The sequence below is a fragment of the Mauremys reevesii genome, linkage group 4, assembly GCF_016161935.1.
Source record: "Mauremys reevesii isolate NIE-2019 linkage group 4, ASM1616193v1, whole genome shotgun sequence".
NCBI classification, from domain to species: domain Eukaryota; kingdom Metazoa; phylum Chordata; order Testudines; family Geoemydidae; genus Mauremys; species Mauremys reevesii.
Window position 1 is genome coordinate 44,792,845 of NC_052626.1, and position 22,630 is coordinate 44,815,474.

The following is a 22,630-nucleotide window of genomic DNA, read 5'->3' on the forward strand; positions in this document are numbered from 1 at the left end:
TCTTTTTAAATAAAGTGTAAAAATTCTCTTTTGTGAATAAAGATTTTGTCCACTATTTATATCTTCAGATACATTTTCTGATGTAAGTAGGCTAGCTTGTTGCTGTTTATAATGTTCTATAACTTTAATAGTAATTTAAGAATTATTGTATTTAATTTTTATTCTTTGAAGCACTGGATTAAACCAACTTTTACATGAAAATATTTATAACGCTGCATTCATTTGTGTCACTGGCAAAATGGATAACACATTGGCCTTGAACTTCTATGTTTTTTCTGTGGGTTGACATTAACTTGACATCATAATTGAAACCAAGTTTAGTCTTTTGATAGAGATTAATAAATAGAAAGCTTGTTTGTTTTTTACCCACACTTGCAAATGATTTTGGTGCTTTTTCATTTTCCATGAGCTGGCAGCTCTTAGGTTGGTTGGTTGAAAGTCTTTCATATTGTGGTAATTATAGATATATATGCAGTAGAGACTGATCATTCATATTGTATCTAATTGATTACTAAACAGAGGTGAAAAACAAACACTGATATCAAACAAACCATTTTATCTTTGTCCTAAAATTGTTGGAAAATCAACACAGGGTGTCTAAAAGGGAATTTCTGATTTGCCTACAAAATAAGGGCTTTTGAGGAATTCTCCAAATGAGGATTCTGAATTACCTAAATACATGAGTGAGTTTGCTGCTATCTGAACCAGCTCCATATAAGAAAAATTAATAGATTTAAGGATCGTTTTAAAATTTATTTATAACCTGTTCTCAGATTTCCTTCATAGTTCTTGCATCTGAGGTCCTTCTCATTTTATAAGAAAATAATGGCTTCCAAGTTCCTCAAGAGTAGATCATTGTGGTATATCAGGAACAAAATTATCCTTTCCAAAGGACTAATTTTTTCAGCATGTTCTGAAATTTCTTTGTTTTTTCATTCTGAGGAAGGATTATGTGGTTTCTGTGCCTACAGAAAGGCATGACCTTCAAAATGTGCTGAGAGAGGCGGTATTGCCAATGCCACCTCTAGGGGGCTGGCAGCAGAGCAGTCCTGTGGCTGTGTAGTACAGGTCAGGTTCCTTTGTAATTGTCATAGGTGGTTGTTGTTGTTTGTTGTTGTTATTATTACTTGTTTCATGTTAGTGTCCAGAGGCTCCAATCAGGATCATAGACCCCCCCCTTTGTACAAACACACAGGAAGGCATTGTTCCTGTCCCAAATTGTTTACTCTTTTTAGTTTAAATAGATTGGACCTCTTGCCGCAAAACGTTGTCCAACATAAGGACTAGAGCTGGAAAAGTGTGTGGGCCTAGAAGCATGAAGTGTATCAGCATTACCTTATGTGGTAAACTGCAGGCAATTCAGAGGTAGATGTTGCTTCTGAGGGTACGTCCAGACTACCCGCCGTATCAGCGGGTAGCAATCGATTTATCGGGGATCGATATATCGCGTCTCATCTAGACGCGATATATCGATCCCTGAACGTGCTCCCCGTCAACTCCGGAACTCCACCGGAGCAAGCAGAAGTAGTGGAGTCGACAGAGGAGCCGCGGACGTCGATCCCGCACCATGAGGACGGGAGGTAAGTTGGAATAAGATACTTCGACTTCAGCTACGGTATTCCCCTAGCTTAAGTTGCGTATCTTACATCGACACCCCCCACACACAGTGTAGACCAGGCCACTCCCACCCTGCCTGTGATCCCTTGAAGTTCATGGCACCTTCCACCCAAAGTACATGCAGAGGAGATTCTGCAGATTTCCTGCTGCTACTTTACCTCATCTTTACTCTCCACCTCTAACATGTACCAAGTCATTTTGTCTCGTGTTTGCATAGGTTTCCTGCACAGGGACATTGACAGGATGATTCAGCCTAGAATAACTTGTGTAATTTGTCTGGGTCACTTACCAGTGATGCTTATTTTTATCAGAATTTTCCTTAACTTTAGTGCATATTAAAGATATTACTGCTCTGTTTTGGGTCAACCCACTGCTTTCCCAAGACATTGTGTATCTGCAGGGTTTTTCCACTTGCCTTTTATACAAATTCTTTTAAAGCAGAAAATTAGGCTTTTCTTTGAAAAATCTTGTAAAATCATCTTTTCAAAGTTTAATGGGTAGTTTCACATTGCCAGGTTTTCACGGCAGTTGACAAAATGTGTACTTTTTATACACTGGAATAAAGGATCTTTATGGGGCATAAATCTACCCTTTGTAAATTCTTCCAGTTCTTTGTTGTTGCTGCTGTTCTGTGCTTTTAATTTCTTCAGCTCATTCAACCCTCTTCCAGAAGAAAAGATGGAGGAAGAAAATTTCACGTTTTATTTATTTAGAACTAGATTTTATCTTTAGAATGTGCGCTGCATAAAGGGCAGCAGAAAGTTGCACTGTCTCAGGAACAGACAATGCAATGAACTATGATTCTGAGTCAGTTTGTTTTCATATCTTCACCCTTGTTCAAGGAAGAAATGAACTGCTACTGGTCTATATTGGTAGCAGTTTGCTTCCTTCTCTCCACCAGTCCTACTATGTTGGCCTGTGTGTAATGGGGTGGAACCCATTCCCTGCCTACTTGAGAGGGAGGATGAGTGCTGGCTCTGTAGTGGCTACTCTTCACAAGGTGTGACCCAAAATGTGGGTAGCCCACATAGGACAGTAGGATGACACTTGACATCACACCCCAATTGTGCTGATCTTATACTCTTGGTGATATATGCAATTAAAAATAGAAATATTCAGTACAAACCCTTAACCATTAGCATTAATTGAGTTGTCAATATTTCAACATTAGCGTAAGCCTTCCAAACAATTATAATGGTCTAGATTCTGCATCCTCACACTAAATAATACTTTATTCTGTGATTAGTCCAAATGAAAATGAATAATTTAGAGGCAATCACAGTAAACCTCAAATATTATTTTAAGTGTGGAGACTGTGAGTGGGAAAAACTTGCAACATTCTGGTCAGCAAAGCACATCAGAAACAAGTGCATATATTCATAAAAATCCTCAATTCTTACATTTTGTTAAGAATTCAGCCTTTAGAACCTTATATTTACTCACAATTAACAAATTAGTATATATACATTGATAGAAAATAGCAAGCATGTAATAGCTTGTTTACACTAGGAGGGAGCTGTGTGGTATGTTGTGATATATAGGACAGGTTTAGTCAGATCCCTTTAAATATTCAAAACAAAAAGTAGATTAAGATGGAGTTAGGGTGAAGTGTACAGATCTATATCTTGAGTTAAAAACATTACAGGGGTGTGGTAATTATCCTGAAAACAAACATTACAAACCCAGGATATTCAGAGTTAAGGTTCTAAAATGTGATAAAATGAGCAACTGCACAGTTATGTCACCCAAGCAGCTTTAACTCTGGCCTGTAACATTTGAAAGATGTGTGAGACCATAGCATGTTTATATTAAGAGGGGAAGGAGGAAGCATATATGAATGGCGTTGAGAGAGATCAGGAGGTGGGACGAGGATCAGGTCACTGGGACAGGTGGAGGCTTGGAAGAGGAAAGGAGACAAGAAACATCAGCATCTTTCACGGGGAGAAGTAGGATGTAGTGGGGGTGTCACATTGGATCTTGTCAATGTTTTTCAAACAGTCAGGCTGGGGAGGGGACATAAGGAGTGAGTCAAAGGGAGTGAGTAGGTAGCCAGAAGAGAGGGCAAAAGAGTCAGAAAGGATGAAAAGTACAGGAATGCTGCTTGACCAGGAAGAAGGAATTAATGAATTAGTATTGTGAAGCTTAATTAATTGATGTTTTTAAAGCACTTTTATGCTGCCTTGCATCTGAAATTCTTAAAGTATTATTATACTTCAATATTTAATTTTTCTGTTTGGTGTAAGCCCTTGATTTCAATTCTATGTTAACTTTTATGATGGATGGGAAGGGACAGAACACCTGCTATTGCCACAGATTACTGATTCCTGTATTACTGTATGCATTTTACATTTTCTAACAGTGAAAATGTGTACAATGAAATACCATCCTTTATTTTAAAGTTTCTTATTGAGCTCTGTTTCTCAGAGAGTGAATTCACTCGATTGATAGATGTAATGGCATCAGGTCTCTCTGTTGGTGCTATGTGGAAAAGACAACATCACTGAAAGCTTTAAATTTTCATATTGTTGGGGCTTCTTAGTTTTGTCAGGTGCTCTGACTTGGACCCAACACTGAGTTGTAGCTTGGGAGACAAAACAGTTGGAGAACTTGGAGAAAGGCTCTAAGGGTCAGTGAAATTTACTATGGGCAGCTGTGGCTTCAAAGCAACTCTCTGTGCAGAAGCCTATTAAGAAGTAGTAGGTTACTTTCCTGCAGTTTCCCCAGCATGATGGATGACATTCTGAAAAGTGAAAGGACTTCCTGTGCCAGGGAGGTTTTCCTTATGGTATGCTGAGAGTTCTTCTCTACCCAGTTTGGTTTCAAAATATTGATTAGCCTTTGCTTGATTAATATTCTGAATTAAAAACAAAAGAAGTGGCTTCAGGTTTTATTATACCAAAATAGACAATGTGTGATTTTCATTGTGGTTTATGATAGGAACGTTAAATTAATAATTTATTGCTTGTCCTAACAGTATTCTAAATAAGCCACTTACAATTGAAAAGCAGCAATTACTTTTAACTAGAAACTGGTCTAAGGTCAAATCTCTATTTGAACTTTTCTAAAGTTTTCATGTGTTTGAATTCAGAATTTTAATTTGGCTCATTAAAATGGTAAAGGACACTGTAGCAAAGTGTGGGTCCAGATCTGAGTTTCACCAATATTCAGTCAGTGTCTGAATCTGGGGCCATGTCTACCTTAAACCTATTGTAGAAGATGTTACTCCTTCCTTTTTAATATTAGATAATGTTCTAAAGTATGCACTTACTTTTTAAAAAATATTAAAATTCCAACTAAGTTTGGAGGTCCTGTTATCTCCCATGGATGTTAATTCTCTGTCTAATTAAGGAATTGTTATAGTTTGTCTCATTTAAGAAGAAGCATTTTTTATTTTTATTTTTATTTTCAAAATTTTGTATTCTTCACAAAGTTCTGATGGAAATGTTAAATGAGAATATTTTATCGATTGATTTTCCTGAACAATGTTTTTCCTGTTATTGTTTCTGCTTTGGATTTTTTTTTATGTTGCCAATTTTTTTGGCCTCCTGGTGGGTTGGTTTTAAAATTTAAACATTTTGTTTTCAGAATTTTCTATCTTCAAAATAAAAACCATCTTGAAACCAAAAAGTGTTTAAAATATTCAGTAGAAAATTTAAAAAAATAAAAAATCAAATTTTTATGAAATGAGCAAACAACACTAAAATGCTTTTGAATTTGCCAAAATTTCTATATATAAAAACATTTCTGGGGTTTTTTGTTTGTTTGTATGGCTGGTTTTTTGTTTGTTGTTTTTTTATCAGCCATAACATTATATATATTTCAGAAATAGTTCTCAAAATAGAATGTATTCTTAAGGACTTCTGTAGTAATAAGTGGTAATGATCTCCCATTAAACTGGCAACATTTGCCAACTGTTACCCAGAGATACCTTCATTTTTAATCTATAACTAAAATAGGAAATAACTATATGATAAATGTTGACATTTTAGTACAGACGACTGCAATGCATATTCTGGATCTTTATACATGTCACAGGAAACTATTGGAAAGATATCACTAAAAGAAAACTAATTCTAAAATATACCTTTCCATGGGATTCTTGTCAGTAACTCCTCAAATACATGAAGCTAATACAAAATTTTCTTTTAGGAACCTCACGGATTAATAATACTCCAAGATAAAAATTGTGGCCAGATCTACACTAGAAACTTTTGCTGGTATAGTACTGTCAGGTGTATGATAGTTTTTCAGAATTTCAATACCAGGAAAATGCAGCTATAATGGCATAAAAGTGCTTTTGCTGGTATAGCTTATTCCACTGATCGAACAAGTATAAATTATACTGGCAAAAGCACTGTTTTTACCAGTATAAGCTGTCTACACTGGGGGGTGGGGGAGGTGTTTGCTGGTATAGCTATAGGAGTTTAGCTCTACTGGCTAAACTTTTAAGTGTAGACCAAGCCTGTGTTAAACTGGAGTTAAAGTTGAGTATATTTTAGTAACTTCAGGGTAAAAAGAGAGTTATTGCAGTTATCCCCAAAATAAGTGATATAGCCCCTGGAAATTCAACGTTATGGTTAAGCTTAAAAGAAATTCAAACATATTAATGTCAGATTTATGATTAGCCCATAATAGAGTTTGTAGTTATTAATTAAATTAAACTGATTATAAAGGATACATTACATTTTTTCCATTTTTCCTGTCTGTGTTAAGAACATAAGAACAGCCATACCGGGTCAGACCAATGGTCCATCTAGCCCAGTATCCCGTCTTTGGACAATAGCCAATGCCAGATGCTTCAGAGGAAATGAAGTAGCCAGGATAGACAGGTGTCCCTAGCCAAGCGGTTAGCAAACTTTTTAACCTGAGGGCCACATCTGGGTGGGGAAATTGCATGCAGGGCCATGAATGTAGGGCTGGGGCAGCAGGTTCGGGTGCGGGTGGGAGTGTGTGGCGTGGGATGAGGTACGGTGTGCAAGAAGGAGCTCTGGGCAAGGGGTTGGGTGCAAGAGGGGTGCAGGGTGTATGAGGGGGTACAGGGCAGGGTGCAGGGTGCAGGAGGGGGTGTAGAGTGCGGCAGGGGGCTCAGGGCAGGGGATTGGGGTGCAGGAGAGGTGCAGGGTGTACAAGGGGGCTCAGGGCAGGGAGTTGGGGTACGGGAAGGGTGTGGTGGGGGTTGGGATGCAGGGTGCAGGAGGAGTTTGGGGTGTGGGCTCCGGCCCAGTGCTGCTTACCTGTAGTGGCTCTGGGGTGGCAGTGATGCACAGCGGGGCTAAGATAGGCTCCCTGCCTGTCCTGGCACCGCGCTGCTTCTGGAAGCAGTCGGCACCATGTCCCTGCGGCTCCATGGGGAGGGGGGATAGAGGGCTCCATGCGCTGCCCTCCCCTGTGGGTACCTCCCCCAAAGCTCCCATTGGCTGCGGTTTCCCAGCCAATGGGAGCCGCAGGGGGTGGTGCCTGGAGGCAAGGGCAGTGCACGGAGCCCTTTGCCCTCCTCCCCGCAGGGGACATAGAGACTTGGTGCAGGCCACTTCCAGCAGCAGTGTTGGGCCCGCGGCGCCATGGGGATGGCAATCCGCAGGCCGGATCCAAAGCCCTGATAAGCTGGATCCGGCCTGCGGGCCCTAGTTTACCCACCTCTGCCTTAGTCTCTGTTTGCCAGAAGCTGGGAATGGGCAACAGGGGATGGATCAGTTGGTGATCACTGTTCTGTTCATTCCTTTGGAAGACCTCATATTGGCCACTGTCAGAAGACAAGGTACTGGGTTAGATGGACCTTTGGTCTGACACAGTCTGCCCATTTTTATGTTCTTAAGTAATAGAACGGGGCAATTATCAAGTGATCCATCCCGTCATCCAGTCCCAGCTTCTGGCAATTAGAGGCTTAGAACACCCAGAGCATGGGGTTGCATCCCTGACCATTTTAGCTAATAGCCATTGATGGACCTATCCTCCAGGAACTTATTTAATTCTGTTTTGAATCCAGTTATACTTTTGGCCTTCACAACATCCCCTGACAACGAGTTCCAAAGATTGTCTGTGAGTTGTGTGAAGAATTACTTTCTTGTGTTTGTTTTAAACCTGCTGCCTATTTATTTAATTAGGTAACTCCTGGTTCTTGTGTTATGTGAAGGGGTAAATAACATTTCCCTATTCACTTTCTCCACAACATTTATAATTTTATAGACCTGCATCATATCCCCTCCTTAGTTCTCTTTTCCAAACTGAACAGCCCCAGTCTTTTTAATCTCTCCTCATGTGAAAGTGTTCCATATCCCATATTCCATATCTCTCCATTCTGAAAACTGACCATAATCCTACCCTTTGTTTCCTATCTTTTAACCAGTTACTTATCCCTGAGAGGACCTTCCCTCTTATCTCATGACATCTTACTGTGCTTAAGAGCCTTTGGTGAGGGACCTTGTCAAAGGCTTTCTGAAAGTCCAAGTACACTATATCCACTGGATCACCCTTGTCCACATATTTATTGACCCTCTCAAACAATTCTTATAGGTTGGTGAGGCACAATTTCCCTTTACAACAGGGCCAGCTCTACTGTTTTTGCCGCCCCAAGCAGCGCGCCGAATTGCCGCCGCTGATGGCAGGGGCAGTCCATGTGCCATTAGGGCGGCACATGCGTTTCTGCGGCGGCGGCAATTCGGCAGCAGCTTCTGTCTTCAGCCGGAAGACAGAAGCTGTGCCGCTGCGGGCAGCTGAACATAGAAGCTGCTGCCGAATTGCCACTGCCGCGGAAATGCGTATGCCGCCCTAACGGCACGCAGACTGCCCCCGCCGTCCGGCTGCAATTCGGTGCGCTGCTTGGGGGCAAAAACACATGGACTGCCGCCCCTTGCAGATTGCCGCCCCAAGCACCTGCTTTGGATGCTGTTGCCTGGAGCCGGCCCTGCTTTACAAAAGCTATGTTGACCCTTCCCCCAACAAATCATGTTTATCTATGTGATTGATAATTTTGTTCTTTACTATAGTTTCAACCAATTTGTCTGGTACTGAAGTTAGGCTTGCCAGCCTGTAATTACAGGATCACCTCCGGAGCCTTTTTTTAAAAAATTGGTGTCACATCAGCTATCCTCCAGTCATCTAGTACAGAGTCTGATTTAAGCAACAGGTTATATACCACTGTTAGTAATTCTGCAGTTTCATATTTGAGTTCCTTCAGAACACTTGAATGAATACCATCTGGTCCTGGTTACTTATTACTGTTTAATTTATCAAGTTGTTCCAAAACCTCTGTTGACACCTCAATCTGAGACAGTTCTTTTTGTCACCTAAAAAGAATGGCTCAGCTCTGGGAATCTCCTTCACATCCTCTGCAGTGAAGACCAATACGACGTATTCATTTAGCTTCTCCGCAGTGGCTTTGTCTTCCTATAGTAGTCCTTTAGCACCTCGATCATCCAGTGGCCACACTGATTGTTTGGCAGGCTTCTTGCTTCTGCTGCACTTACAATTTTTTAGGGTTTTTTTGCCGTTAGTTTTTGTGTCTTTTGCTAGCTGGTTTTCAAATTCTTTTTTGGCTTGCCTAATTATACTTTTAAAGTTGACTTGCCAGAGTTTATGCTCCTTTCTAGTTTCCTCACTAGGATTTGACTTCCAATTTTTAAAGGATGCCATTGTGCCTCTAACCATTTCTGTTGTTTAGCGAGAGTGGCACTTGTTTGGTCCTCTTACTATGTTTTTTTAATTTGGAGTATACATTTAATTTGAGCCTCTGTTTTGATGTTTTTAAAAAGTTTCCATGCAGCTTGCAGGCATGTCACTCTTGTGACAGCACCTTTTAATATCCATTTAACTTACTTCCTCATTTTTGTGTCGTTAAATGCTACTGTGGTGGGTTTCTTTGGTATTTTCCCTCTCACAAGGATGTTGAATTTAATTACGTTATGGTTGATATTACTGAGTGATTCAGCTACATTCACCTCTTGGATCAGATCCTGTGTTCCACTTAGGACTAAATGAAGACTTCTTCCCTGGTGAGTTCCAAGATGAGCTGCTCCAAGAAGCAGTCGTTAATGGTGTCAAAAAAATGTATCTCAGCATCCCATGACGAGGTGACATGTACCCAGTCAGTATTTAGACTTCTGGCATTTGTGTATAAGCACTTATAAAATTTGTCATTTTTTACTTGTCTGCCATTATGTGATGTAGTTGAATGGGACTCTTTCATTTGACTGTTTTTCTTTAAGTTCTTATGTGTACTCTATCAACTTCTATCCTTCTATCCTTGCTATGGGACACATACACCACTCTCCATAAGTGCTAAAGAAACACTAGTAGCAGCCTTCTACCTATGTTTTCTGAATAGATTTGCAATACATGGGGAAAGGTTCCTTGTCCCTCTCTTCCCCTACCCACCAGCCCTCTGCAATTACTGAAATTTAGCCCTTAGAAAGTAAACAAAGTGTTAGTGACTGGAGATAGATGACTCACCATGCTTAAACACCCCAAGCCCTAATTGCACAGAATTTACATTGAAGAGGAAGCATGCAACACTTCTGCTGCATTCCCCTACACCTCCTCAATGCTCCCTATCACATATCCACATTAGTATTTTTCCCTCCAACCACATATGGTGAGGGCAGCATCCAGTCTCCAGTGAAAAATATTAAAAAATGCTGCAACACATATGCTTCCAGGAACTGTGTCAAAATAAGCTGATTTAATACCAACATTCCTATCGTGTTAGGAAAGCAACTTCTAGTACAGTATCCGCTTGCAGATTTTTATCTAGCAGTATAACTACTGACTCTATTTTGAGATGTTTTCTTTCCTAACTGTGTCAACTCTTTCAGACAGATTACACCATGAGGGGAATTTTCAACATGAAAACCAAGATTCAACAGCATTCCCACCTTTTATGTTGGGGGAGAGGTGGACTTAATACATTAATTATTTTTTTTACTGTTATCACTGTGTTCAATGCCCCTTAGACCTGTGGACACCGTAACATAAATTAATTTAATATTAAATACTACACACACACAGGCTAACAAGTATCACATAACTCCTGGAATGCGAGCACACAAAGCCATTACAACTACCTATGCAAAATTGCAATGGAAATAAAAACACAAAAACCCTTTGAGGCAGAAGGTGAATCTTAGCAATAGAGATTTCCAGGACTGTGGGCCTTCAACAGAAAAGGATGTGACCCTCATCCTCTTCAGTTGTCTCTCAGGAGAGTTAGTAGATCTGTGGCTGTGAGGAGTTAGGCAGTCCCTCAGGTGGACTGATCTTAAATAATGTAAGACTTCAATGTCTCAGAGCTTGCCCTTCTACTAAAAGGCAGCTAATGCAGTTCATAGAGTGCAGGCATCAGTGAGTTTCGTGGACAAAGGCCTTCATCCACTTGTATTTCCATATTTTGCAAAAATTCCCGTCTACAGGTGGTTTTCAAAGGCAGTCTCACACAGAGCACATTACAATAATTCAGTCTTGAGGTCATCTGGGGAACGAGCTATTGAAGTGGAAAATTTTCATAGGGACAGGAAAACCACTTCACTTAAAATCATACCTATCATTTCAATTGCACCTTTATTGTGAGATTAGAAAAAGTTCAGTATAAGGACCCTTTCTTTCCTTTTTTCTCCTGACCCAAGAAGAGAAGGGATCCTGTACTTCCTTCAGTTCCACTGTTTGTTAACTTATCTTGTTGGAATCCAAAATCTCAGAAGTCTTTCCACGGCTGCTGCAGTGTTAAGATTGTGCATGAACACAAACTACAGTCGAACCCATTTATCTCGACCTCGGTTAACTTGCCAATCCTAACTCCTCTTTGTCTTATGGGTTTCTCACAGGGTTCAACTGTAGTGTATATACAGCAGCATTTTGTTCACACAGAAAGAGGCCATCCTCATCTTCCACTCAACCCGAGCCCATTAATTGGAAGATGGGGATCCCAATTATTGTATGTTTAATTTTGCAACATTTTAGTAGAAATGTTAGAAGCCAACATTGCATGTGAGTGATCTGATACTGAGATTTGCATGTGAGTGATCTGATACTGAGATTTGCAAGTGTAGGTCATAGCCTAGCCATAATATTGGTGCACAGATTATGTGCAAATGTAACCTATTATTTTCACTTTAATTTGATGATGTGAGAGGCATGAGGGACGGATGAAAGAAATTACTTGTTTGATACTGTATTTAATGCCTATTTGGCATTTATTTAGTGTCCTAAAATAGAGCAAATGAGGAGGCAGTTGGAGTGGGCTGGCTGAAGAAAGGAAGTGGGGAGAGAAAGATGAACAAACACTTTGTGTAAAACCTTCAATTCACTTGCATTTACCTTTGGGTATGAGAATCAAGGGTTATAAGAACTTCAGTCTATGCTTGTGAAAATTCACAAAAAGGTTGAGGCTGTTCCCATTGCTGGAAAACCTGTAACTCCAGTGCCCCAGTCAACCCCTTTATTCACCCAAGAAGCCTCACAATCTCCTTTCTAATTTTAGATGTTTTAAGAGATTTTTTTTCTGGAGGTGGAATCAAAGGGAGCCCTCATGCTCTACCTGCTTTCTTGTGGTTGGATAGCTCCCTCAGCGAGGTTTTCAGGGGGCACCAGCTGGTCATCTCCCCCGCCCCCCCCTTCCCTTCAGGATCTTTGAATCGGTTGAGTTGGGGTTGACTAGTATTGGTCACTCTGCCTTACAAATCCATCAGATTCTGCTGATGAAACTGAATGTGTGTGGCCTCTAAACCCGCTCAACAGTACAGTGGGAGCAGGAGATCACTCCTGTTCCTCCTGCTTCCAATCAGCTCCTTTAGGAGCTCAAGGGCTGTGAAGACCTATAAATTATAATCCTTATAAATGCATCTGGGAAATGCCTGGGGGTTGCCTTGCATTCATACACTAGGAATTCTGGGAGTGAACCTTGTAACACACAGTTGCTAAGAAATCAAGAGGTGACCGTGAGCTGGAATCTCTAAGTGAACAAAGAAGAGTTGGTTCCCTTCCAGTCCTTGTGACTCAAGCTGCAGGAGTTCACTTTGTGAAGTGAGCCTGGCAGGATTCTCATGGCTGTAGAAAGAAACCTAACACATAGTCCAAGTGAAACAATTTCAAAATCCAGCAAAGAATTCCTAAACCGGATAAGTCATAAAATTTGCTTTCAGAGGCATTGTTTTCTGTTTTTAACATACCTGCGTTTTATCTATTTGTTGTCCATTTGTAAGTGACCTTTCTTCACTTTAGGCCAAATCCTAAAGCCCTTACTAAGTTGTTCCTCAGGAAAACTCGTATTGAGGTCAATGGGATTTGGAAATTTGCCTGAGTAAAAACTGAGTATGGGTATTAGGATCTGAGCCTTAAGGTATTTTACTGATTCTGTCAATGTAAAAAGATTAGTAGAGTTCAGACATAGATCACCATTCATTTGTCTAGGACTCTGCTTTCTCCATAATGAAGCTTGTGTAGAGTACAAAATGAGGACTGAAGAAAGAGTAGCCATTCAGTTGCTACAAACTTATGACTGCTATAGATTGCCCTAGTAGATTATTGAATTACAGGGAAACCCTGCTATAACGCGCCCCACAATAACGCGAATTCGGATATAACGCTATCATAAGGTGGCTCAGCTGCCCCAAGCAAAAAAAAAAAAAAGCAGCTGGAGCGCTGCAGAAGCGCAAAAAAGAAAGAAAGAAAGGAGGCTGGAGCACCGCCGAAGGGAAAAAAAAAATGGAATGTGCCTTCCCCACTGCCTCTTCCTCCCTACCCCCGCTTCTTCTTTTGGTGAGAAGAGCCCTTCTCCTCCCCAGCTGCTCCTCGCTCTTCCTCTGCCCCTTGCACGTCTCCCCTACTCTCCCCAAGTGTTCCCTCTCTCGCTGCATGACTGAGAGCCCCCACTGCTGGAGCTGCACCCTTTCAGTTACTGTTATGGGCAGTTCGCAAACGCGTTTTCTGCCCAAGAGAAATTGACCGGCTTGAAACTGAGCGGCTTGAAATGGTAAACCCCGCTATACCTCAACCCTGCATTTATTGCGATTGAATATTTTGGACCCCAATCATCGTGTTATAGCGGGGTTTCACTGTAGTAGTGCAAGAGAAGGATCATGTAACACAAATAGAAAATCTATCCAGATTATAGGAAATTCAAATACTGTTAATAGATTTAACTGGCTTGCTTTCTAAATTTTTTTACATTGTATATATGGTGAGGAAGTGAGGAAGTACAGCATATATTTCAGGTAATGTGAGGAACATCTCAAGATGCTCTATTTGTGTTTTATGTAATAAAATCCTAGCATAGTCCTCAGCAAGGGCCTAAGGGCTTGTCTACACTACCGCATAAAGCAATGTAACTTATGTTGTTCAAGGGTATGAAAAAGCCACATCCCTGAACAATGCAAGTTATATCGACCTAAACGCTGTCCACACCAGTGCTAAATTTGTGGGAGATGCTCTCCTGCTGACATAGCTTCTCCCTCTCGCTGGCGTGGAGTAATTATGCCAACGGGAGAGCACTCTCCCATCGGCAGAGTGTGACTTCACCAGACGTGCTACAGCAGCGCAGCTGCATTGGTGCAGCTGTGCCAATGTAGCAGGTGGTGTAGACGAGCCCTAAGTCACGTGTCTTACTTTAAGCATGTGAGTAGATACATTGAAATCAAATGGATTATTCACATATTTGAAGTCAGGCACATGCTTATGTACCTCGCTGCATCAGGGCCTTAAATGGAAAACATTCACTTTCTTTAAAATGACATTGTCTCCCCCTGCACACACACAACTCGTTTGTATCCTTTTCACCTCCAGCTAATTATTAGTAGTAATGTGTTCCTACTTATATACATATGTTATAACTACAACAGATTAAATTATTATTCTTGCATATCTGCATGCCACCGGTAACCTTTGGAAAATAAACATTAAAGGTCACAACTCGCCCTAAACCTTGATGATAACGATTGGCAGTTTTAGAAAGTGTCATCTAGTTACTATTCTAGTAATTAATATTCTAACAATGCTAATTTCTTAAAACAAAAATGATACTAGATTCACAGAGTGAAATTTATGCTTTAACAAATTGAGTTGTAAAGCTTTAATTTAAAAAATCCCCAAAACCATCAGATCCAAATAATAAAATAAATATAAATTCATAGATAAGGCCAGAAGGGACCATTGTGATCATCTTATTTCTAATCTGAATTTGTCTAGATTTAACTTCCAGCCATTGATTTTTGTTATAACTTTGTCTGCTAAACTGAATATCCCATTATTATCAAATACACAGAATATATGTGTAGATTAAAAATTTATAAATATTTACCAGGTTAACTTTTGATATAGGCCCAGAACTGCTTTGACATTAACTGGCCTGTATTTTTTGTTAAAACCACATAACCAACTTTTTACTCGTTAGAACCACAATGTAGAACACAATGTGTACTTTACCTCATTTGAGCCTACAATAAGGTCTACACTTTTCATATTTTTCCACGACAGCTTTTATTAGATTTACCATTGCTAGTGGGTTTTTTAAATTATTTTAGGTTTTTTTGTGCCAGCATATTTTCAATAAACTTTATGCAAATAACATTCTATTTTTGTGACTGTGGTTTAAGAAAATAAACTGCACGTACAACCCATCTCTGCCAGACCTGGCATGGAAATGATATAAATGTGTCAGTATTACAGTAGGGAAAACACATGAATGCACATGGCGTCTCTTTTAACTCTTAGGCGCAGTGTGATACTAATTCATTTTTGACATTTGGAAAACTTCTAACATTAATTTATACGTTTATTGTGAGGGATAATTCAGACAGACATAGTGTTGAAATAAAAACTTGAAAGAATGCACATCAGATTTTACAGGTGCATAGAACATTAATTTGCAGTGACAACTTCTTTGTTAAAGGTTGACATAATATTGAATGGAATGTTTTGTTTATATATGGTGGTCTAGTTTACTGACCAATACCAAAATGTATGACCAAACTGGGACTTTGTACAGTCTGCATTTCTTCTGCTTTTTCTGGAATCATTTTCTTTCTTTCTTTCCCCCCCCCCCCCACCTCTGATCACCAGTAGTTGCCTTAGAGTATTTTATTTCTAGTATTTTCCATAATGGTTTTTTCCTTTAAAAAGAAAAGTATTTACCAAAGTCGACAATGTTAGATGTGTAGTTCAGAACAAGTAATATTTATAGACTGCATGCTAAGATTGACCTTTGTCAGTTGTCACAGAACTTGATTTGTTTGTTTGTTTGAAGTGATATACATTTATACCGAAAGCAAAAATTACACTTACTAGCACTTAGTGTAAATGGATATGCTTGCTCAAGGGAGGACTTTTTCTTTTGAAATTTACTTAAGGAAAATGCTGAGAATGTATATCACTTAGTTATGTCAAATGGGAGAATTGGGAAGAGGGTAATGAAAATAGTTTTGTGTCTTTCATATGCCCACGTGAATGAATAGGATGAAATGTCATTATTTCCATTTAACATTTCGTGGAATAAGCTGATCCCTTTGTGTACAAGAACAAGTCTTGGTAATTTTAGGACTAAACTCTGTCCTTGGATGTATGGGCAGGGATACTATGAAGTCAATATAAACCGTATGCATGCATCAGAGCCAGAATTTAGCCTGTAGTGTTTTTTAATATGTTACTTGATGGTGGTGGTGGGGAGGGGGAAGACATATTTGATGGCAACAAGGGACAAATGACATCGAAAACTTAAATCTAGACAAAAAAGCTAATTTAAGGAGGGAAATGGAATTATGAAGACATTTTAAGTGCTTTTATCCATTTTTCTTTGGCTTAAGTTGTTCAAAGATCCTGGATACCAGGTCAAAACTCTGACATTACCCCTAAAAAAAAAAAAAGTCTCTGAAAAGAAAAAAACATTCTTTACTCCAATCTGGGTAATGATCTTTCACTGCTATCACTACTGCTTCCTTCTCTGAAAGATGCTAGTTACACTGTAAAATCTGAAAATCTATTAAGACCCACAAGATCCTAATACCAACCTTGCCCCTTAAGGTCAGCTGCAACCGATTCTGACTCTGTCTTCTCTGAGACTCCTGGGGTGGGCTTGCATTTATATCACAACATATGCCAGTCCCTTAGGCTAGAGAGTTCATTCCTCAATCAAGGTAAACCAATGGAATTATTTTTCCAGTAAGAGAATGCTGTACATTAAGATTTTGCAGCTAGAGGGCAATATGCCTGGCCTTTCTTTTTGAATCCTCTCTTGGCCACCAACATATTGTCATCAGGTCAGACAACTCAGCAGTCTCAGCATACTTGACCTGTCAGAGGAGTGGATGGAAAGGACCAAGAGCTAGTCACTTCTTAAAGAATTCTCCCCTTTGTTCAGGTGGTCTAGCAAAATCTGGAACCCATAACAACTTTTCATGTAGTAGGCTATTTAGGTAGATTAGCTCAGAGGAGCCCAGATATACTCAAGGAGATTGTCTGGCCTCACAAGGAGGTATTCTATTGGATAAGTACCAATACACAAAGAGCACTGAGTGTCCACTTTGTATCTAACTCCTACCCAGATACTGTAAGGTATACTGAAAACCCTAAAGCATAGGTCCAAGATATTTTCTTGGTTCACTGGACCAAGGAGATATTATTTACATTCCTTCTGCTTCCCCTGACCTGGGAAGTCCTCATAAAACCACAGAGATGCTAATAGCCCCAGAATGTGCAAGAAGTTATTGGTCTGTGGGGCTCTTTTTTGTAAGAGCACTCACCTCTTAGAAAAAAGAGACTGCCTGTATAAGGGTCCCATTCTTTATTCCAGGCCTTATTCAGATTAAAAGCTTGTTTTATGAAGAGCCTTTAGAAAATACTGAGGAGCTCAGATGGTGTCCTCTCCACCATGCTTTATTCCCACAGGAAGGGAATTTCCTTTGTCTGCTGGTGTTTGGGTGACCATCTCTGTCTGGAGTAGGTTCCAGAAGCTTTAGCATGTAAGACTTCTTTCCTTACCATTCTTAGATTTATTGCAGATGTGGTTTATAATGGCCAGTTGTCTGTATGTGCCCACTTCAGCTCTTAGCTTACTTAGTGTTAACATACCATTAATGGCTTTCCAGTTTGGTCTCACCTTTTGGCAATTAGATTCTTCCACGTGATCTTCTATCTAGTCTATACTCTCCTACCTAAGTCTTAATTTAATTCTGAAAGTTGTATACTTGGATTTCCTTTGAACCTACTGAATGCCATCCAGATGTCCATCAGGTTCTGATGGTTTTCATTCAGTTCACATGGGAGCTTGCGATCCTAGTTTTCAAAGCTGCTTATCCTATTTTCCACAAACAAGAACAGGTTCTCCATGGCTAAGTTTTTCAGTTTTCTCCGTCAAGTAGTGTCTCCTTTATTTCTTAACTAGGAAATCATTCTCCTTCCTAACCTCCCAACATATATCTAAAGCCAGGAGCTTAGAAAGAATTCCTTTGGCATTCTCTAGCCTTGTTCTCTACTCTCTGACATTGTCTGTCTGGCTTCTGCCCCTGTCTTACTACAACAGCCTTAGGAGGTGAGATAATGGTTGCTGGATGGGGATGCAGATAATAGCTTTGTAGGGACAGTAAAAAAAAAAATCAGTCCCTCTAGGATCCAAGATACATCCTCCTCTTTGTGCAGTGGAGAGTTTGGAGAGAATAGTGGAGATGGAGAAACAAAAAGGGAGAATTTGGGAGGGAAACTATTAAGTTGTGTGAATAGGAGATGGAGTAAGGGATGGAGAGATAATGAAGGTAATACGCAACTTAAATCCCTGACAAAACTTTGGAAAGGTTTATCTGTAAAAGTATTTTGGGAAAGGGGGTAAAAGCTATGTGCAGAATATATGGATATTGCATTTTTGCCTTTACAAAGGTAGGATTTTTAGAGCAAAACTCAGGTCATTGGTAGGACAGTATACTACATTCGTACTTATACCTTCCTTTAGAAAGTAACTACTGTATTTGGTTCATATTTACTGATAAAATGGTACCTGAAATTTTGAAATAGAAAATATAAATGTTCTGGGTAGTTTGTTTCTTAGCTAAGAGCCAAATTCAGTTTGTACTTGGAAGCAGAATCAATAAGTGTTAACTTTACAAAACATTAATAGAAAAATGGTATGGGGATTAAAATAAAAGTATTGAAAGCAGAATTATTCAGTATGCTGCATAGATGTGAAACAATGCATCTCTACATTGCTGAACACTCAATGGATGCTTCTTTTTGCTAACATTATATAATATTAGTGTATCAAGTTCTAGTAAATTACTTTGTTAATTTTGGCATTACTCAAGGTTTTTTTTCCCTTTAATAAATTAGCTATTTTTTGGCTTTTTTTGTATGGATTGACATCTGTGGCATTCATGGGACCAAGAAGAACCAACACGTGATCAAATAGAAAATCAAAATGAGTCTACAGAATTTGCTCAAAAATTCTTTCTATTAAGAGATTACTATTTGAGACAGTTTGATATGAAAGGAGCTACTATAGACAAAACCACATTCTGTTTTATTCTGTACTATTTTCCTATCTCTTTATTAATATAGTTACACAGTGTTCTGATTTTTCTTTCTCTCTTTTCCCACCCCAATTTGTCAGAGACTACTTGGCAACATAGTGATCAGTTTTATTTTTCTCGATCCTAACTTTTCAATTCAAAGGATTTTTAAAACAAGAGAGTGTATTTGCATTAGTTAATTTTTTGGTTATATAGTATTGATTTTTTTTTCCTAGTGCCCTGTGTCCATCTTGGGTTATGTGTGATTTAAGCCATAACAAACAAAAACTACAAAGGTCTTTGAAATTAAAAGGTACTGTTGTCTTCCAATGCACTGATGGAAAACTATTCTAACTGCAAAGAACAGTTATGCTATCATGCGGACAACTGTAAACTGTTGCCAGGGCAGTTAAGTTTCTCTTAGTTCTGTGATAGTCTGCCTGTGGGGAAAACGCTGGTTTTAATTAGCAGTTGGTGCTCTTGCAAAACTATGTTTGGCACATCCTGGCAAGCTCAGGAATAACTATCTGCTGTCCTTGCAACTATTTATAAAATTATTATAGAGAAAACTACTAGTGTTGCTGATTCTTGAACAAGGGAGGCACTACTATCTCTTACTTTAGCGTTAATGCACAAATGTATATCCAAATATTGTGCAAAGTTTGTACACTGTATAATTTTAAAATACTAAAACTGACACTTAGGACCAACACCAGATTTATTTCCACGAAGTATGGAAGTTGTTATAGAGTACCACAAAACACTGACTACATTTTAAAAGGAGAAAATGGGCCACATTTTAAAAAGGGCATTCACTCAGCTTAGATACACATGCCACCAACTTATTCATATCCATTGAGGTGTTTGGGAGCCCTAACTGGATGCATGCAGTTTGGTCCTGTGATGTTTAAAAAGGAGCCAGATGTCCAGTTTTCTAGTGGTCAGTTCTGGAAATTTGAAGTCTGAAAATGGGGACACTTATATGTCCCATTTATGCTCAGTGGCTCTCCTTACCCATCCCAACAGGTGGTGATGATGTGGGCTCTGGGAAGCGTTCTTCCCAGCCGCAACCCAAGCCCCTGGGAGAGCACCAGCAGGAGCTCTTCTGGACAGAGAACAGCAGCAGCAGCACCACCACTGTGGTGCCCAGGCAGTGGCAGCCCCAACCCAGGAGGTCAGGAGAGGGTGTGACTGTAGAAAACAGACTCCTCACTGGGTAAGGAGTGACAGGTTTTGTTGTTGTTGTTGTTGTTTTGGGATAATATGTGCAGTTGTGGGTTTAATGACTTATCCAGAGCCCATTAAGGTCAATGGAAAGACTTCTATTGACTTCAGTGGACTTCAGTGGACTTTAGATCAGGCAACAAGATTCTGGTCTCAAATACATGATGTATTATATCCTGGATTGTAAAATCTTCAGGTCAGAGATTGACCTCGTCTTGTTTAATTTGTCTTCAAAGTGCCACACATACCTGTGCTGATAATAAATTACAATATCAATTAAAGTATATATTATGAAGTCAGCTACTATCTGTGTGGATACGTGTAAAAGAAATGATTATAAAAGATGAATTGTGAAATGCACTGGATATATGAGACCAGATTCTGGTGCTAAAAAGTAAGATTTTTTTATTATTATTATTTTATTTTAAAATAAATCTGACAGCACAAGTTTTTCTGCTATCTGAAAATACTTCTTACATTACCATTTTGCTTGTTAGAAGTTCTATTTTCTTCTTTTACAAAAGAATAATATTTCAATAGATGCTCTAATTAATTTAAAAGTAGTTCCTGGCTGAAGGGAAAATGTTATATTTGGCCAGTGATGACCCAGCAAAATTATTTGTGAAAAATATGACACTATTCTAAGTCATGTTATTTTAAATAATATTCCACAATAATGTAGGGTGCCCAAATATCCCCATTTTATAAGGACAGACCCAATATTCAGGGCTTTTTCTTATATAGGCATCTATTACCCTCTACCCCCGTCCCGACTTTTCACACTTGCTATTTGGTCACCCTACAAAAATGTATATTGTATGTAATAGTTTGAGGGAAAAATTCATGTAGGTAGTTATTCACTTCTTTCTATACTGCAGAACTTAAAACATACGTTAAAAACATCATCGGGGTTTGCGTGCGTGTGTGTGTTGGACACTTTTGGAAAACTCTATGTCATGCATTTCAGACCGGACATGGTAAATCTATTCATCATGAGCTGAAGACCACCACTGTGTTTGCAGAGCAAAAAGCCAGCCTTTCTTTTCTGGATAATAAATGATCACAGGGCTGGAAATGAGTCAGACTTTTCAGACTAGCCAAAGACAAACTATCTTTGATTCCAGTCTTCTTGACTCACCTGTACATATTCCATGTTATTACTCAGGTGCTAAGCAGAAGTGCTTTTTGTCTTCGAGGCTGAAAGGCCCTTTAGTTTAAATTAGGGACGTTCACTGGTCTTCCCTGAGAAAGTAAAATAAATTTGCTAGTGGTTACTAGTTGTAAAAAGCTGTTAAAATACACAAGTTCTGCCTCATTTCCAGTGCAATGCTGTGACTTAAGAACACTTGTTTATTGTTACACAGTGTGCTGCCAGGCTGTCCAGGTAGATGAAATCTGATTCCCTTTCTTATTGCTTTAAGCATTTCATTATCACTTACGGGTTGTTTCAAAGGACAAGGAAAAATATAAGACTTCTTGGAGTAAAGTAGTGACTAACTTTCAGTAACTTGCAGCTGAGCACTTCTTTCTCTCTTTTTTTTTTAAGAATAAATTGACTGTGTTTGACCTTTGACTCAAGAGAATCTTAAAGGTTTCTATTACTGAGGAAATAGGTTCCTTAATGACTGTGTCATCAGAGATGAGAGGAGTAAAAGAAGCTGTTATATAATGAAACATGAAGAGACATACATGAAATATTAAAGGCTTGACTGGGCAAGTCAGCCTGCACCAACAATATGCTAAGAACATCTATCATAACAGAGCCGGTGCCCAAACAACGATTCTCTGGCTGCATATTAGGTATGTAGTCAGATTGCTGAAGTGTAGCCCTCTTCCACTGACCTGTTGCACTGATATGAAGTGTAAATGTGTCTCTAGATAAGCTGTCTGTTGGTGAGAGCTAGACCCTGGCCTGCTACTAATTGATTCCCACCATTGTTTTCCCAGAACACTTTTGGTGATTTCTAATGAATCCCAATATTGATGATACTCCTTTAAATTTCATCCCTGTGTTGTTTTTCATTCCTTTCATTAACACTAATAAAAATATGGCAAGAAAAATACAGAAAAATGAGATTGCAACTGCTTATTTGTGTTTAAATACATTTTAAACAATTGTTAAAATGTTTTGCATCTTAAGATATTTGTCACTAATTAAATGGCTGGTTTGTATATATGCAGCTAACTTTGTATCTTGCTTGCAGTTGTGCAGTGTTTGAAAATGTCATCTTCTAAAATGATGATAGTTCTATTACACAGACTAATGCAAGTGTTTTTTAGGAAGTAGAAGGAAGCCTTGCAGGCATCAGCAG

The 22,630-nt window shown here is 39.2% G+C and overlaps 1 protein-coding gene across 8 annotated transcripts in view; it reads left to right on the forward strand.

The window, feature by feature from the left end:
* Positions 1-22,630, forward strand: part of SLC25A21 (solute carrier family 25 member 21) — a 396,958-nt gene that overhangs the window by 168,355 nt on the left and 205,973 nt on the right. Inside the window, exon 1 of one of the 8 annotated variants that reach the window (XM_039535493.1) lies at positions 20,286-20,310. The exons of the other annotated variants lie outside the window; for them this stretch is intronic. The gene's annotated coding sequence lies outside the window, so the exon portion shown is untranslated. Of the gene's footprint in view, positions 1-20,285; positions 20,311-22,630 lie in introns of those variants that run through there. 8 annotated transcript variants of the gene reach the window in all.